The 19671-nt window shown below is 41.5% G+C and overlaps 2 protein-coding genes across 4 annotated transcripts in view; one reads left to right on the top strand and one right to left on the bottom strand.

Moving 5' to 3' along the window:
- The window catches only part of FLRT1 (fibronectin leucine rich transmembrane protein 1), a 307753-nt gene extending 299801 nt beyond the window's left edge, over nucleotides 1-7952 (bottom strand). For both annotated transcript variants that reach the window (XM_033956594.1, XM_033956595.1), the window contains exon 1: nucleotides 7877-7952. The gene's annotated coding sequence lies outside the window, so the exon portion shown is untranslated. The remainder of the gene's footprint in view (nucleotides 1-7876) is intronic.
- The window catches only part of MACROD1 (mono-ADP ribosylhydrolase 1), an 835512-nt gene that overhangs the window by 442478 nt on the left and 373363 nt on the right, over nucleotides 1-19671 (top strand). The window lies entirely within an intron of this gene.

Genomic DNA, 19671 nt, shown 5'->3' with positions numbered 1-19671 from the left:
TTTATTGTGATCTGCCATGAACTCAACAGGGCTTTGGTGGAATACAAATGGTAATGTAATACTGGGAGGCAACTCTATCCCAAAAGTGTCCTTTTATTTTAAGGTTTTAAGAGCTGATTTTACATAATTGAACTTTCAAAAATAAGCTGAAGCTTGGACTAGAGACTTAGGGGTCCTTTTACAAAGCTGGGCTAGCGGTTTTATTGCATGCACCGGATTAGCGTGCGCTATAGTGCGCGCTGGCCAGAAATCTACTGCCTGCTCAAAAGGAGGCGGTAGCGGCTAGCGTGTGCAGCAACTTAGCGCACGCTATTCCGCGCGTTAAGGCCCTAGCGTGGCTTTGTAAAAGGAGCCCTTAGGTACTGAGGTTTATTCAGAACTTTTACAGAAACATATGAAATTGACATCAATGATTTACAGGGAACAGCAATTTAAAAATTTTTTACAGAGCTTATATATCTTAATGCAGGGCCGTTTTAATGGGACTGGCACAGAATAGTTGTTGCTTAAAATGGCCTGAGTGTGAAACGACACTAGGGGCTCCTTTTACAAAGGTGCACTAGTGGTTTTAGCGCACGCACGGATTAGCATGCACTAGCTGAAAATCTACCATCTGCTCAAAAGGAGGCGGTAGCAGCTAGCGAGTGCAGCAATTTAGCGCTCACTATTTCACGCGTTAAGGCCCTAGCGCGGTTTTGTAAAAGGAGCCCTAGGTTGTATATTTTGGACCTGTCCAGCATCTTAATCTTTTTGGGCTAAAGTTTCTTATAAAGTTCAGTAAATATTTGGTTTAAGATTGCCACTCTTCATTTCCTTTTTCTTATTTGAGTGTTAAGATTTGGTTGTTATAAAACCAAACAAGTCTAAATATATGTTATTGCATTTTATGTTCTTAATGGCTAGACCTACTATTCTGTTACAATGGCTCAGCCCGGATGCTCCAAACAAGACTCAATGGTTGAACTTATTTTATACAGTTATGATAATGAAGTAACATAGGGCGGGCTGGGATAATTCTGGCCACTGGCTTAACTTTCAACAGATTTGGGGACCTTTATGGAAAGTTATGCCTCATAGGATGAAGAGTTGGCTATTGAATTGTTAATTATTTCAGTGACCCTTGAATTTCTTTGTACACTGTCACTGAGGGTTCCTTTTACTAAGCTGGGTTAGCGCTTTTAGCGCACGCTAAACCCACACTATGCGGCTAGAACTAATGCCAGCTCAATGCTGGCGTTAAGGTCTAGCGTGCACGGCAATTTAGCACATGCTATTCCGCGCAATAAAGCCCTAACGCAGCTTAGTAAAAGGAGCCCCAAGTCTGGAAGCTTTGATTTTTGTTTGTTTGTATGGGGGATACTGAACTCAGCCCAAAACTTGGACTATACTGGGTTAACAGTATGCACTACAGGTAGTGTTATAAATGAGATGTACATAATTGAGGCCTCAATTACATTAGTCAAAATGGCAAATCAGAAATGATAAAATAATTCCCTGAATTATGAGGATGTAAGTTAGATTTCATAAGAATCTATGTGACCTGTGCCTGCTTCAAGAAAATAGGATATAACCTTGTAGATAAAGACTGGACCCAGAGATAGAAAAGACTTTATCTGCATTAAGCACAAAGAAAAATGCAATAACCAATAAACAGTAGTAGAGCCAGTTTGAGCAAGGGTCCATAATACTGTTTGTTTTGCAAAACGAACAACCAGCGGTACAGTTTCATTCTCCATAGGCATGGAAAGACCACTTAAGCCACTGGTTTAAAATGAATGCACATCCCGAAGCCTAATTCTAGGACTAACCTGGGACAGTCTCCCTTCTCAAACCTCAGCACACTCCCTTTCTTCCTCTTCCTGTATCCCCCCTCTTCCCACTCCAAGAGAGGTTTGCTGCAACAATCTTGCTCAATAGTAAACAACCCTCTGTTTCATGCTTCAGCCTCATCCCTCTCCTTCTCTTTACAAATCCAACTTACCACCAAAACCTGTCATTACTTTCTCTACAACATCACCAAAATTCGACCTTTCCTTTCTGAGCACACTGCTAAGATCCTAATCCATACCCTCATCACCTCTCACCAAGACTACTGCAACCTGCTTCTCACTGGCCTTCCGCTAAACCATCTCTCTCCCCTTCGATCTGTCCAGAACTCTACTACACACCAGATTCTGCCAATGCCACTATACCCACCCAACCCCTCTCCTCAAGCCACTTCATTGGTTCCCTATCCATTTCCACATAAAATTTAAACTGACCTACAAGTGTATTCATTCTGCAGCAACTCAGTCTCTCTCCCTATACTCCTCCCTGGGAACTCCATTCATTGGGTAAGTGCCTCTTATCTGTACTATTCTCTTCTATAGCCAACTCCAGACTCTGTCTCTGGCAGAATTGAAATCCATGCTCAAAACCCACTTCTTTGGTGCTGCTTTCAATTCTTAACTCCAACCCACTTGCTAAGTACCCATATCTGTCTTATCACTTCCTCTGTAATTCCCCACCTGAGCACTGTGTATAGATGCATCTTTTTGTCCAGTTTTTTCAAACAAGTATCGTCTCTCCCATGTCTGGTGTACAGCACTACGAAACTTACCTATTTGATAAACAAGAATGTTGATATTTAAGCAGATATTTTTCATTAGGCTCTGTATTTTAAATGTACTTTTTATCTGATGTTGTATTTAATGGATGTAGTAGTTATGTGTTTTTTGAAATTGTATTTTTTAACTGAAATGTTTCAGTTCTTCTGTTGTGAACCGCCTAGAACTGCTGGTGGGGCGGTACAAGAAAATAAAATTAGTATTATTAAAAAAATTAGTAGTAGTAGTAGTAGAAGAGAAAAACTATTTTGTTTCCAAATCCAGCCCCTCCCTTTCTGTCATGCAGGGGACCGAAAGAAGGGCTGAGGTTTGAATGGACAGAGCAAACCATAACAAAAAAGAGCTACCTGCTCTCTAATCATTCCTTTCTCTCCTGATGTTTTTCCCCTTCCCAGGCAGTCTGCAGAGAATAGGACAGTGCCCAGCACCCAGAGATTTTTCTGGTATTTCCAGAGACCAGAGATTTCATTTGAAATCCCAGAATCTCCAGGTGATATCTGGAGAGTTCCAATATATATCTGCTGAGATTCATCTCATTGTAACTGGTACTTATCATGACCATGTCGAAAACATGTTACGGTTAACCTACTCTGTTTTAAAGGGTACTGTAGATATCCTTGGTTGGATTCCTGTCCCAATGGCATGGAGTGTTTGTGATACCATAAAGTCGTGTCAGCCAATCAGCAAGAATACGGATAGTTGTTCATACTGCTTGGTGTGTTGACATCAGTGAGATAGGTAGGGTTTAAAACTAGGGCTACCATATGCTCTATACCAAAGTCCCTCCTTGAGGGCCGAATCCAGTCGGGTTTTCAGGATTTCCCCAATGAATATGCATTGAAAGCAGTGCATGCACATAGATCTCATGCATATTCATTGGGGAAATCCTGAAAACCCGACTGGATTCGGCCCTCAAGGAGGGACTTTGGGGACCCCTGCTCTACAACCCCAGTTCTCAACACACACACAGATATATACATATAGCGTGGTAATTAACATAACACATGCAACAAATGAGATATAGAAAGAGATGTAATACACACTGAGTAATATGTCTAAATATCTATAGATAAATATCCCCTAAGCTTCTACCTAGTGTACATATTTCCAACACACAGTTCTTCCTAGTAAAGCCCCATGCTGTGTTTTCCCTAGGCAGATGGCACACAATATATGCATATAAACATTCAGAAAGAGCTGTAAAAAGCTAACATACTTCAAACAGTGTCTTACATATAGGGAAAAATATAAAAGCTAAACAATGTTTACTGTTAAGAACTGTACAACTTGATGGTTTCTGCTTAATATATGCTTACAATCCATGCTGCACTGTGATTTAATATAGTTTATCGGAAGCACTGGTTTTCCCTTGTGATTAATCTCATTCTCTCTAGCTCTCTCTTAATCGCTATTTTCTCTTCCTGTCTTCTCTACCGCTATACCCCCACACACAAGATTCTCTCTCTACAAACCTTGTTTGATTTCTTCTTGTCTCTCTCTCTACTCTTGATTTTCTTTTTCCTCTCTTTAACCTTCCACTTGCTTTATTATTACACCAAGGAGCTGTTTATGCAGTTTTGCCATTCATGCCTAGGTGTCCTCAAGACCATGCGGTCAATAACTTCTGTACCTAAATGTACACGGCTGTAATAGGTTTCAAGCTTGTAGGCAATATATAAGAAATTAAAATAAGCAAATAAATAAGCACCCAACGTTCCATCTTAGTGCTGCGCCACCTTGCTTCTGCAAAGCGGATTATAGGGCATCAAGGAATTAGAATCCCTTTCTCCCCATATCATCTGCTCTGGATATTGCAAGCCAGTGTCCTGAACTATGCCTTGACCAGATTAACTTGAAAGTTTGTGGAGCAAAGAGAAACAAGAACTCCCCCACCCTTCCCTGTCCAGCATCACAAAACTATAGAGACAATCTTTGTAAAGGTAAAGATTATACATGCAGCTGCAGCTGGCTGCCTCTCTCTTGCAATGATGATCCTGTTTCATATTTTTATTTATTTTATTATTCATGCATAGCTGAGACTCTCATTGGAATACTTAATGAATGGAGGCTCTGAGTAAATCATATATAGAGAGAGAGATAAAGGTTTTCTTCCATGTTTTATCTATGGAAAAAATGCTTAGTATAAAATATAGGGCCCAGGGATAGAAAAGGGACAGTGGTGCAACATCCTTGAACCAGCTGGGTACAGGGAAGAAAGAGAAAAACATTCTGGTGGACAGAACGTATGGTCTGGGAGGATTAACAGGAATAAATATTCAGCCAGTGTGACAGATTGTGATGCGAGACTTCTAGCCAGCAAAGTTATCATAGAAATAAGGCAGAAGGACCCAGAGCAAGACCTGTAAACTGGAAAGGCTAAACATCAGGTATCATCTTTCTTTTCTGCTTTCTGTAAAATGTATATCTCCTAAGAAGGAAAACATTTAATATCCGATAACTGATCTTTCTTACCCACCTGGGCAGATAATATCGTATCAGGGATTTGCCTAACACATCAGCCAGACAGAACTGTTCTTCTGTGTACATCATTGATAAAATGTAATGCAATATAAGACATTTCAGAAATGAGAAGCAAGGTTTCCAGAAAGCAATAGCAAATCAAGAGAAAACAGCAGCCAACATCTATATCCATATTATACTGCTACATGCTCCTGTTCATTTTGATATAACCCTGTTATTCACCCCCCCCCCTCCAGTTCTGTGTTTAAAGACCTGCTGCTTGACCCCATTATGCTGGCTAAGGAGGGTAAAGGAGGAAAAGCTGAAAGGATGAGGAATGGGAAATAACCTTGTGAAATTGGGAAAGGAGCACCTTGGAAGGTACCCATCAGAGAGGCAAAAAAGCAGTATAAGGGAACAATTTGGAGTTAAGCAAATAATTTTGTGCTATATCTGAATCACAGGCTATGCTTGAGAATGCAAAATTTGGAGGGGTACCAGCCACCCTGCTGGATAGATAGATATTTTTAAAGAGTAGCGTGTGTGTGTTTTATTCCACCACTCATAAATGAGGTGAAAGGTGCTACCCCTCAGCCAAGCTCATTTGGTTCGGGCCTTCTCATTCAAGAAGGCCAATCCAGCCGCAAATCTTAAAAGTGCAAAAAGATAATTTTCTCCCCACATACAGTGGCTTCCACATCTGCTATGTGGTGGATGCGGTGTCAAAAAAAACCATTGTGTTAGACACTGGTTCTGTGAAACTGATAACAGATGTTTGTTTATTTATTTCTAATATTTCTAAATCACCCACCCAGTGATGCACAAAATAAAATAAAATGCATCACACATGAAATACAAACATAAACAAGCAAAAAATGTATCATAGCAAATCTAATGCTATGAATATAAATTTAATATTGATTTAGTGCTGTGCAGTATGGCCTGGATTCTCTAAATGGTACCAGTTACAGAATCCGGGCCTGGGTGTTTATCTTCTTATATGCATACGTGTATATCTTAGCAAACTAGTTCAGAAACTGAAAGTTGCATACAGTAAAAGATTTTTCCAATTTTGTTTCTGTGATGGGGGGGGGAACAGGCTTAAGGGCTTTTTTCAGAAAGGCCTATTCTGTGTCTGTGGAAAGAATCTTCATAGAATGAGATCACTTTACAGCTGATAGAAACTTCCAGGCCCATCTAGTCTTTGCATCTTTCACCTGTCCTGGAATAGTAAGGCAGGTCTTGCTGCTAAGGTCTTTCAGGTGGTCTATGATCATATTTTTATGAATTGGTTATCTGGAGCCTGGCCATGAAATCAGCAGGAAGCTGGCAAAGCTTTGAGTCAACATTTCCTGTTTGTTTTCTGTTCCCTCTCTCCTTAGGCAACTGAGGTGTTACTGTGTGGTATCAAAGTACCAGCATCGGTGTTTTTGTAGGGGTTAAAAGGTCTGAGTGGGTGACAGGCATGTGCGTGACCATGTGGGTATTTATATTCACAGAAGCACCAGCAGCACTGCATACAGGTGGGTTTTAAAGAAAGAAAACCACTGAACAGATATCTCTCATGGTTGGTGCAGCGCTTTCCTCTGCTCCAGCTAATGAAGGCATGAGCAAAAGGGTACAAGGGTTAAAACACAAGAATGGAATTTTCACACTGAATAGAAAACCATGAAATAACAGATGGGGGGGGGAGGGGAGCAGAATTAGCTTTAGCTATGAACACGTCTAATTAAACGGTTTATACACCTAAACCTTACCCAACGACCAGGCTCCCCTAAATATATGGTCCATTCCCCTAAACCTTATTCTGCCTTGCAGACTTCTGATACTAGGCTCATCTTTGTTAATTCCACTGTTACCATTCTCTTGATGCTGTAGAATTTACACCCCTAAATCACACCCTAATCCCAAATTCCCTTTGCTCCAAGGATCACACCTGTAAACATCATCCTACTCAGCATCTTTAGAAAAAAAAAAAGTTCGCACCTATCAACTAGACCCCCCCCCCCGATACACACCTTTAAATCACACACAACCTCTTCTATAAGGCTCTTGCCCCTAATCATCCTGGTAATATCTTCATCGTCATGTGTTGATTACATGGTTTTCCATAAAACACAGTTCAAATTGAGTTACAGCAAATTACAGTTCACATATGTATGTAGTCAACGCAACAGCAATAACATCTTAAGACACAGTGGCTACAGGTCAAAAATGGTGCGGGTGGCAAGTGGAAAGGCTCCTTTAAACCTCAGCTTTCCCTGGGTATAAGGCTCCCATCCCCAAACCTAACTCTACCACCCCATGATGGGAAGCTCCCACTGCTGTGAGCTTTGCTCAGTCACAAGACTGCTTTAGATTATTCTCAACTCTATTTAGCAAGCCACCCAACTTCCTTACAATGCCCGGTTAAACCGCCCCCCCCCCCTATTCCCCGCATGTATTGCACAGTCGAATAGAGAGGGGGGGACTCTTTTCCCGAGGGCTGAGGTTTCTACCCGCCTTCCCAGATGCACGTCGCAAAAGACAACAACAACAACCCAAAAAAAAAAAAAACCCGCTCTGCTGCTTTCACTCAGCTTCGATTTATTCTGCTTTTATTTTACCGCCTTTTCTTGTCTGAGGAGAACAAGGGTTGCCTGCCTCCCTCCCCCACCTTCCCAAATAAAAAGTAAAGCGTGAGGGGAGGGGGATTGAAAGAGGGTTCCAGAGAACTATCTCCACTGGCCGAGAAGGAGGCGCAGTTTCCCCCCCCCTCCCCCCTCCCAACCCCAACCTGCCACCACACAGAGAAAGCATCCGTCCCTTACCTTTTTCTTCAGCCCGCAGGGAAAGCTTCTCCCCTCGCCGCAAAGTTTGTCATTCCAGCCAGCCGGTCCTTATTCCAATACCAGGCAGGAGCCGAGGCACTAAGTGACGAGGGTACAGAGCAAGGTGGTGGTGGGGAGGGCTGGCAGAGGACGCGGCAGTCCTCCGGAGAGCCGGCGACATGCGATCGGCGTGATACGAGCCCGGGACTAGGACGTAGGTCTCTGGAAGCCCGAATGAGAGCGGCTGCGCCTGCAGCTGCCGCACTCCGGTAAACGCAGACCGAGCGAGAAGCCCGATGAGGTCAGGAACGGGGGCGGGTTTCTCCTTCTCCGGGAGCTGCCGTTTCCAGCGCAGGGAGAGCTCGGTGCCTTCTCGCTTCGGGAGGAGAAAGCCCGCCGTGCGTGCAGCGTGGCAGGGAGAAGAAAGCTCTGTAATTGCGGGTCACGGTATGGCAGCCGGTACAGAATTCTCATCTAGGCTGCTGAGGCTCCTCCACTCTCGCATGCTAGATCTGACTGTCTGAAAAACCAGGAGGAGACTGTGACATCACGGTCCTCTCTATCCAGCCTTCTCTTGCTTGATTTCTCTCATGATGTCACGATTCAACATCTGTGACATCAGGGTTCTAGCCATTCTCCTGCCGGCGTCTCTGACGTCATAGTTCTTTCTTCGCAGCTTTCCCCTCTAACTTGGTCCTTCTTATGGTATCATAGGTAAAGGCTGGCTCTGGATGTGGCCAACATGGGGAAAATTAGATAAACGTTTGCACCAGTGATCAACAAACTTTTTCATGTAAAGGGCTCCAGTGCAAATAGGAGAAAGCTCTGAGGGCCACCAAAAGATTTCAAGCTTACTCATACAACTAATTTTGTAAGCTTCCGTGACCTTCTTGTTCAGCCTGGGTATTAAAAATTGATACAACAAATCAAAGATATATTTCTTGAAAAATTCACTTTATTTGGATTGTCAATAGTAGCAAATTCCACAAATGAGACTCCTGAGTCAAATGTAGAGACATAACTGGTAGATAAAGGCCGAATGGCTCATCTAGTCTGATTATCCACCGCATCCACTATCTCCTCTCCCTAAGAGATCCCATGTCCCATGCTTTCTTGGATTCAGACACAGTATTTGTCTCCACCACCTCTACTGGGAGACTGTTCCAGGCATCTACCACTCTTTCTGTAAAAAAAAAATAAAAAGGTATTTCTTTAGATTACTCCTGGTATCACCTCTTAACCTCTCAATCTGGGGTTTCCTTTCAGTTGAAAGAGACTTGCTTCATGAGTATTTATGCTACATAGGTATTTAAACATCTCTTCATGAGTATTTATGCTACATAGGTATTTAAACATCTCTATCATATCTCCCCTTTCCTCCAAAGTATATGCATTGAGAACTTTAAGTCTATCCCCTTATGCCTTATGATGTAGTCCATCAACCATCTTAGTTGCCTTCCTCTGGACTGACTCCATCCTGTTTACATCTTTTTGAAAGTGTGGTCTCCAGAACTGTACACAATATTCTAAATGAGGTATCACCAGAGTCTTATACAGGGGCATCAATACCTCCTTTTTCCTACTGGCCATTCCTCTTCCTATGCACCCAAGCATCCTTCTAGCTTTCGCTGTTGCTTTTTCAATTTGTTTGGCCATCTTAAGATCATCACATACTATCACATTTAAGTCCCACTCCTCTTTTGTGGACAAAAAAAATTCTTCACCATCTACACTGTATTGTTCCCTTGGGTTTTTGCAGCCCAAATGCACGACCTTGCATTTCTTAGCATTAAATCTTAGCTGCCAAATTTCAGACCATTCCTGAAGCTTCACTAGTGCCTTCCCCATGTTTTCCATACCATCAGGGGTGTCTGTTCTATTGCAGATTTTGGTATCATCAGCAAAGAGGCAAATCTTATCAGTCAGCCCTTCAGCAATATTGCTTACAAAAATGTTAAAAAGAACAGTCCCAAAAACTGAATCTTGAGGCACACTATTGGTAACATCCCTATCCTCAGAGTGATTTCCTTTGACCACTGCCCTCTGTTGCCTTCCATTCCACCAGTTCCTGACCTAGTCCGTCACTTTGGGGCCCATACCGAGGGCACTCTGTTTATTTATTAGACGCCTGTGTGGAGCATTGTCAAAGGCTTTGCTAAAATCTAAATGCACCACATCTAGTGCAATCCCTCTTTCCATTTCTCTGGTCACCCATCAAATAAATTGATCAGATTTATTTGACAAGAGCTGCCTGTAGTGAATCCATGTTGCCTCGGATCTTGTAATCCACTGGATTCCAGACACTGCCCTATTCTCCGTTGTAAAAGTGTTTCGATTAATTTACTACAAAAGTTAGACTTACTGGCCTGTAGTTCTCTATTTCTTTCTTACTTCCACTTTTGTGGAGAGGGACCACATCCACCCTTCTCCAATCCTCCAGTACCACTCCCAACTCTAGAGAAGCATTGAAAAGGTCAGCCTGTGGAACTGCTTGAAGTTCCCCAAGTTCCCTCAGTACCCTTGTATGTACACCATCTGGCCCCATTGCTTTATCAACACTTAAAAGATTGTTTGCATTTACTGTATCAAGTGGGCAAAATTGAAATCAGCGCATTTACAGGATTTGAATTGCATTTCAGAGTTGCAGTGGAGGACTTTGGGTTGTTGATTAGGTTGGGTTGAAAGACCAGAGGTCTATCAAGTCCAGGATGCTTCTGATTGCCTGTCAAGAAGTAATCCAATGGAAAATGAAAAAAATGGCCTTTGCATTTGTAACATAGAAATGCGGAGGGGCATTTACAAAACAAACATCTAAGTCTGATTTGGATGTTTCAAGCAAAATGTCCAAATCTGAAGCATTAATAAAAGGCCATTTCTGAAACCCGAGCCATTGGACGTCCAAAGATATATATATATATATATATATATATATATATATATATATATATATATATATATATATATATATATATATAAAATTTATTTTTTTATTTTTTTAATCATTTGCTTAGACATCTAGGTCACCGGGGCATCTAGACTGCCAGAATGTCTATTTTCGACCAAGAAATCATCCAAATTGGAACGTCTAAATGAACTGCATTTGGATGTGGGAAAGGTCAGCATTATGATGAACTGGCCCCATAGACATGCCAACAGAGCAGTGGGGCACCTTAGAGGGCACTGCTGTGAACATCACATAGAGCGTGCCACATACACATCTCACTATAACCCCCTTAAAAGTTGTAGTGAGCCCCCCCTAAGAAAACAACTCCCCAAAGACCCACTATACCAGAGATCTCAAAGTCCCTCCTTGAGGGCCGCAATCCAGTCGGGTTTTCAAGATTTCCCCAATGAATATGCATTGAAAGCAGTGCATGCACATAGATCTCATGCATATTCATTAGGGAAATCCTGAAAACCCGACTGGATTGTGGTCCTCAAGGAGAGACTTTGAGACCCCTGCACTATACCCACCTGGCTACCTACTCAATAACCCTATATGGCAGTAAAGTAGGATTTTGGTCGGCTCAAACTTTTCACCATAAATGTGGGTAGAGTGGCTTATGGGTCTGGGTTCTCCTCTCTATGGTTCACTAGCCTACTTAGGACACCTGTGTGATGCTCTAGTAGGCTCTCCCATAGGAGATGCTGCCGTTCTACAGACAGGTATGGACTTTTAAATTCAGATGTTTGTGGGCTGGGAGGGGTATCTGTGACCATTGGAGGAGTGTGTGTGTGGAGAGGGGGGGTCAGTAATTAATCTGTACAGTGTTAATCTGGTCAGTTTGGGCACCTTTTTGGCACTTAGACACTTCTAAAACAGGTCTAGCCTGAAACGTCTAAATTCCATTCAGGACATCCTGCAAAACATTTGATTATATCTGCAGGATGTCCAAGGCTAAGGCCGCCCACAGCCAGCCCATCGCTTGCCCACATCACGCCTCCCAACTTGCCCCTTACTCTCTGGACACACAACAGGGTGAAAAACATCCTGCTAGACATCCAGGAAATGAATTTTGATTATCAGCACTTGGACATTTTGCTGAGAAAAACGTCCAAGTTCCGACGTAGGCACTTTTTTGGATGTTTTGATTATGAGCCTCATAGGCTGTAGGTAACAGCTGTTTGGGGAGGCTAAGGTGGGTGGGACTAAGTCAGGGCCTGGGTGGGGTGGAACGGAGCTTGATGAGGAAAGTTAAAATCCTTAGGATGGGAAGGTAATACCTGTCTCAGCAGTAAAGGGATAATAAGGGCATTTTTGAACATAGCAGGGAAGAACCTCTTCATGATGTCTTTGGCACAGATGCACCAGCTGCTTCCCCCTAATACCTCTGTTACTGATGGTAATATGCACACTCAATACACTAAAAAACAAATTATAATAGTACATACTGTAATAAAACATATTAGATGTGATTAAAGTATTCTAAAAATAATCTTAAGAACGTCTGAAATAAAACTGAACCCCAAATAAGCCAGACTCTGTATACAATACAACACTCCCCCACTGTGCAAAATATAAAGATAGCAGGTAATTTCAAAAGCTGATGTATTCCAATCACTTTAGAAATTAATAAAAATAAACAAAAAATGGACAATAAGGTGATGCTTTTTTTTTTCTTGGACTAAAGTAATACATTTTTCAATTAGCTTTCAGAGGCCAAAATCTCCTTCCTGAGATCAGCCAGCACGGCTTCTGCAAGGGTAGGTCATGCCTCACAAACTTATTGTACTTCTTTGAGGGGGTAAACAGACAGGTGGATAAAGGGGTATCCATTGACATCATTTACCTTGACTTTCAAAAAGCCTTTGACAAGGTACCGCACGAAAGACTGCTTAAAAAGCTGTGGAAACACGGGGTGCAAGGGGAGGTCCACCGATGGATCAAAAACTGGCTGGCGGACAGGAAACAGAGGGTTGGAGTGAAGGGCCATTACTCGGACTGGCATGGGGTCACGAGCGGAGTTCCGCAGGGGTCGGTGCTGGGACCGCTCCTGTTCAATATATTTATAAATGACCTGGAGGCAGGAACAAATTGCGAAGTTATTAAATTTGCGGATGACACCAAACTCTACCGCAGGGTTGATACCATGGAAGACTGCGAAGATCTGCAAAGGGACCTAACGACGCTAGAAGAATGGGCCAAAAAATGGCAAATGAACTTTAATGTAGGGAAATGCAAGGTCATGCATGTAGGGAAAAAGAACCCGATGTTCAGCTACAAAATGGGAGGATCATTGCTAGGGGTAAGTAACCTTGAAAGAGACCTGGGAGTGATGGTGGACACGTCTTTGAAGGCGTCGGCACAGTGCGCCACAGCCTCAAGAAAAGCAAACAAAATGTTGGGTATCATTAAGAAGGGTATCACGACCAGGACAAAGGAGGTCATCCTGCCACTGTATCGTGCAATGGTGCGACCGCATCTGGAGTACTGTGTCCAATATTGGTCGCCGTACCTCAAAAAGGACATGGCGGTACTTGAGAGAGTCCAGAGAAGAGCAACTAAACTGATAAGAGGTATGGAAAACCTCTCATATACTGACAGACTGAAAAAGCTGGGGCTGTTCTCCCTGGAAAAGCGGAGACTTAGAGGAGACATGATAGAAACCTTCAAGATCCTGAAGGGTATAGAAAAAGTAGACAGGGACAGATTTTTCAGATTACGGGGAACCACAAGTACAAGGGGGCACTCGGAAAAACTAAAAGGAGACAGGTTTAAAACAAATGCCAGAAAGTTCTTTTTCACCCAGAGGGTGGTGGACACATGGAACGCGCTTCCGGAGGCTGTGATAGGCCGGAGCACGTTACAAGGCTTCAAAGAAGGTTTGGATAGGTTCCTAGAGGATAAAGGAATTGAGGGGTACAGATAAGAGTAGCGGTAGGTTATAGGGATAGTCTGGGACCATTGCTTAGGCAATGGGCCTGATGGGCCGCCGCGGGAGCGGACCGCTGGGCGAGATGGACCTCTGGTCTGCCTCAGCGGAGGCAACTTCTTATGTTCTTATGTTCTTATGTTCTTATCAGCATAGCATGCTGCTGTTATGATATACTTTCCTAACCTGTGGAAGGAAGTTTTGGTTTCTAAAAGCTGAGTGATAATTCTATGAGCATCAGATCAGAGTTATTTAGTGTTCTGGGCCACAGAAGAAATCTCTATCATAGCTTAGTAAAAGTCTGCTTTAATTTTTCTAATCATGTTGGTCCCAATTTTTGCTTTCTGCTTTCCTCTATCTTCTCTTAACTCTCATGCCAGGTTTTCATCATGTCCCATTTGTAATTTTTCTCTCCCTCCTGTCTTTAATTATCTTCTTTTTTACTCTACCTATAGATTTTCATCTCTTTTCTCTCACCCTGCCTTCCCATTCTTTTTATTCCCCAGTCTTTCACTAACTTCTTTCTCCCTCCTCTTCCATCTAGCATTCTCCCCCACTCAATTTCTGTATCTCTCTATACCATCTTACAGTGTACAGTTTATTTAAAATTTGATATACCATCCAGCCCATCAGGATACAGGTGGTTTACAAATAAAATAAAACCAAAATTCCTCAACAGAAAAGAGTGCCATAAAATCCAATAGTAAAGACCTACACCATTCATACAAAAAATGCATCCTCAACCCAACTGTGACCTCCCTCAGTTTCCCTCCCTCCCTTTGCCAAGTTTCCAAGTCTTATTAGGATTTGTTATCCAGCATATCGTAATACACATCTAAGTGGCTTACACTCTCAATAAAAAAGGGAAAGGGTGTGTGTGCAGATCCAGGCATGACAGTGAGGGAGAGGAAGGTTGAACTCTAATAAATTATAGGATAGAGAGGTGTTTCTAGTTAGCCTGCCCAGCCACCATAATAAAAAGAGGAAGTGGAGAAAGGGTCAGGTGTATGTGTTGGAAAAGAGAGAGATTTTAAGATCTACTTTGAATTTGTCTAAGGAAGTTTGTAGTCTTAGGTGGGAGGGAGAGCGTCCATAGTTTAGGATCCTGAACTGAAAAAATGGCACAGCAGCAGGTGGCAGAGATGATTTCATGAAAGGTGGGAACGTTCAGGTGGTTCTGGTTTGTGGATCTGCGAGAACAGGAAGGGCAGTAGAGTGTCAGATGTTTGAAGAGGTAGAGAGGAGTTTCTGTAGAGCATATCTTAAAGATGAGCAGTAGGAGCCACTGATCTAGGGTTCATTGTCCTCCTGGCTCGGTGGGAGCAACAAAAAGAAGGTGATGACATGTGAGACCAGTTTCCTGTGTGCACCACCACTAGCTCTACTTGTCATGACCCCTCTGATATAAATATCCTGCATCAGAGGATGCATGCAGTAAACTGATCCTAGCCCCAAGTACGTTAGATCGATTGTGAGAGGGAAAATGCTTGAGTACCTGATTGTAAAAACCGCTTAGATAAACTTGATAGGCGGTATATAAAATCCTAATAAACTTGAAACTATTCATCTTCCCTTTGCTTTTATCACTGAATTCCAGCCTGCCCCAACTATGGTATGTGGTAAGAGAGAGACAGAGTGGGAGTGTGAAGAAGGGAATGAGTAAAAGTCAGTGATGCTGGACCAGGGCAGAGAGAGAGAGAGAGAGAGAGAAAAACCCCAGACCAAGAAAAGAGTAGCGTTGGATGGGGAGAAGGGACAGAAAGAAAGAGAGAGAGAGGACAAGATAATGCTGCATAGAGATGAAAAGACAGAAAGAATGGGGTAATGCTGCATGAGGAAGAAGAGACACACAGAGAGGGAGTGAATGGGGTAATTCTACATGAAAGAGAGAAATACAAATAGAACCTCAAGGATTTTAACTTTCCCTGCCATGCCCCATCCCATCCTAGCCCTGCCTACCTCATCCTAGCCCTGCCTACCTCATCCTAACCCCACCCAAGCTCTGCTTTTCTTTAGCCTCCCCAGCATGTCTCCTCTCTCTATCCCCCATTCATTGTGTTTTTCTTCTCTCTCTCTCTCTTTCTTCCTCTTTTCAACCAGGGACTCCCCAGTCTCTGTACCATTCTATCCAACATTGTTCCTCTTTCACTTCACGTATACCTTCTCTTTTTATCCCCTTTCCAATTAGTGTTTTTTCTCTCCTCTTCCTCGTCCCCTTTTTCCCTCATCCTTGCTCCAATAACTTCTGCTTTCCTGCACCAAATGTGGAGCTGCATCCTGAATATGCACAGCTGCAAACTCTACCACTCTCCGCTCTCCGGATCAGGATGTGACATTGCGGTGAGGGTTGGGGGACTAACAGAGCCAGCAGCAGTGCATTTGCAGGCTGCAGCCCCATGGCTCTCATGTTCTTTTATCATTGCAGTTTTTTTTGTGAAGTGGCAGAGGTGGGAGCAGAAGAGCGGTAGTGAAAGTCACAGTTGGGGCTGGGAAGAATTAGCCTCTATAAATACAAAATTACTTCCCATCAAATTTTGTGACAAGCTTAGCCGTGCCTCAGAGACCGAGTCATCCAGCAAAATGGTGGTTATTGCTTGTCATCGGTCAGAGTCTCAATCATTGGCATCAGGCGTATGCTTGCTGCATCTAATACTTTTTGTTTCTTTTTTAATTATTTTAGTTCTTTTTATATTTTTGTGATTTTTTATATTTTGAAAAATTATCTTTAAGAAATAAATATCATAAACATTAATAAGATAGTGCCTATATTTAAGAAGCACTTATCTGAATGAAATGTCAGCACTGTTGTATCCCAACGGGGCCACCGTTTCACCCGATGTGGCTTCGTCAGGGGAAAGGTTGACAGTGCCTAAAACACAAAATTGCATTGATTACACCAAACGATAACTTCAAATGCTTTTAAAATCGTTATGATGTTATATTGATTACACAGAATTTTTTACAAAATTTAACGTAGCAACTTACGGAACAAAAATTATCCTGGCTTCTCTGTCTATTTTGCTCTTTGAAAATGGCGGCGAACATGAGGAATGCCGAGATTTTAAATATCCAATGTGAACCTACCAGGACTTACGTTCATCGTGTCGCAGACGTAAAAAATCTTTAAAGATAACCATGTGATCAAACAAGATACAAAAAAAATTTTTTTTATCTTCAGCCAAAGAATGGCTAATGTATTGTATCGTTGAAGGAATTAAAACCAAAAACAAAACAAAACAAAATAAAATAAACGAACAGGCAGCAAAAAAGCATTATGTTAACATTATGCAAGGTTAATAATAACTAGACCAATCGATTTTGTCGTTTAACCCTTTAGGTTTGAAGGGTTTGTAGCATAAAAATCCAAAATGTTTCACGTCGCTTTAAAGATAAAGTTCTATCCCCTCCTCTGCTGTTCTTCTTAATGACATCTATAACAAGTCCTTTTAATTGATCAAAGGTGTGACCTGCCTCTAGACAGTGTTGTACTAAGGGTTCTTTGGTTTTGTTTTTTTTTATATTCGACTTGTGTTCAGCCAGACGGGTTTTAAAAGGTCTGGTAGTCATGCCAACATATAACTTGTGGCAAGGGCACATTATGATGTAAACCACGTGGTCTGTTATACATGTGCTGAAATGATTAAATTTATATGTCATTGAATTAATAGGATTGACAAAAAATTTTGTTTGAATTGAAAAATCACAATAGCTACAATGACCACATTTAAAGTGCCCTGTGCAGGTCGGGGTAATGTCGATGTCTTGGAACTTATTTGAACTAAGAAATTCCTTTAGATTTTTGTCTCTTGAAAAAGCGAAACGTAGTTTATGATTTTCAAATTCAGAAAGAGATTGAATAATAGTCCAGTGTTTTCTGATAATCTTCTTCAACTGAGCGCTCGAGATGGAATGTTTTAAAACACATGTCGAGACCGGATCGCTGACAGTATCCTCTCGATGTTTTGATTCGTCTAGTAGCAGGTCTCTGTTGTTATACTTTGCTCGTCTGTAGGCATTCTTTATGATGTTAGCTGGATATCCTCTCACTTCAAGTTTCTTGCTCAAATTTTTCGCCTGAGTCTTGAATTCAGTTTGAAGAGAGCAATTCCTTCTTATTCTGAGCATCTGCAAGAATGGCAAACTGTTCTTCAAATGTCTAGGGTGACAACTGCCATATTCAAGAAAGGTGTTTTTTGCTAAGGGTTTCTCGAAGGTACGTGTGTGAAAATGTTGTTGTTGGAGAGTAATTTCTATATCCAAATAATGAATGCGTACAGTGGAAAATGCATAAGTAAATTGTATATGTGTATTGCATGTGTTGAGCCAGGACACAAAGGCCCGTAATTGATTTTCAGATCCTTTCCAAAGCATGAAGACATCGTCAATATATCGCCACCACGAAAATATAAGATGTTCAAATGGGGAAAATTCAACCCATGATGTTTCAAATGCAATCATAAAGAGGTTAGCAACCGAGGGGGCAAAAGTGGCCCCCATGGCTACCCCTTGTGTTTGTTTGTAGAGTTTTCCATCAAAAATGAAATAATTTTCACACATAGCTAATGTGGCAAGCGCAATGATGAATTCTGTGGGTACAGATTGTGGCTTTGGTTGGCTTTCAAGTGTATTTCTAATGACTTCTAGGGCGTCATATTGTGGAATAGATGTATATAATGAAGCTACGTCAAGTGTGACCATTATGAAAGGTCCTTCCTTCACATCCACTGAATTCAATTTGTTGAGAAAATGTTTGGAATCTCTAACATATGATTTGCATTTGAAAACTTCATTTTTTATGAATTGGTCCACAAATCTAGATAGTGGTTCAAGAATAGACCCTTTAGTTGAAGTGATGGGTCTGAATGGTGGATTAACTGGATCTTTGTGTATTTTTGGGAGAAAATATATATTAGAAATGACTGGATGGTTCACATTCAAAAAACGATAATCTCTGTTGGTAATGAATCCTGCTTTTAAAGCTATATCTGTCATTTTACGTACTTTATTTAGTAATTTTTTGGTGGGATCTAGTTTAATCAGCATATATGCTGCTGGATCTTGTAAATGTTCTATGGCTTTCCTTCTATAAGTTGAAGTGTCTTGAATCACAATCCCTCCGCCTTTATCGGTTGATTTTATGATAATATTGTTGTTGTGTTGAAGATTGATTAAAGCGGTATGTTCTTGATATGTCAAATTTGATTTAAATTTAGTTTTTTTAGATTGACTAAAGATTTTTTTACAGTCTTTATATACTAAATCTTTGAAAACTTTAATGTTGACATCCATAGGACCAGAAGGTTTCCATGTTGATTTGGGTGCGATTGTGGTTCTGTCTGCAAAATCTTTTTTAGTGGCAAAGAAAAGTTTTATTTCCAAAACTCTAATAAATCTTTCAAAATCGATGTTGAACTGAAATTCGTTACTGGGAACCGTCGGAACAAACGATAGTCCATGATTAAGTAGTTCTATGTCCCCAGAATTGAGTTCATATTGTGAAAGATTGACTGTTGTTATTGATTCTTTTGTTGAGATCTTGTCCAAGGTCTGCTTCTGTTGGCAGTCCGGCCCCGTCTGTTTTTTCTTGCTTGAAATCCCCCTCTTGCCCCTAAAAAAGGTTTTCCTGAGGAAGAGCTTCCTGAAGAACTAAGGCTGCCGGAAGAAGTACTAGAATCAACATTGTTGGTTAAAGCCACAGCATTTTGATTGTCATTGGTCTGCATCCAGTGATACACCTTATTGTTCTGGTAATCTTTCTCGTCTCTGTAGAATTTTTTCAGTTTGAATTTTTTGGTATTCTCTTTGAACTTTTGTAAGTTATCATTAGTTGCGGTTAACTGACTTTGGAATAATTCTGGAGATTTTATTGATTTTAAAGTTGTTAGAGTTTTCTCTAAATCTTGTTTAAATTCCTCAACTTGT

Source organism: Geotrypetes seraphini, chromosome 8 (assembly GCF_902459505.1).
Source record: "Geotrypetes seraphini chromosome 8, aGeoSer1.1, whole genome shotgun sequence".
Taxonomy (NCBI): domain Eukaryota; kingdom Metazoa; phylum Chordata; class Amphibia; order Gymnophiona; family Dermophiidae; genus Geotrypetes; species Geotrypetes seraphini.
The sequence above is the reverse complement of the archived record's forward strand: the minus strand, read 5'-3'. Positions and strand labels throughout refer to the sequence as shown.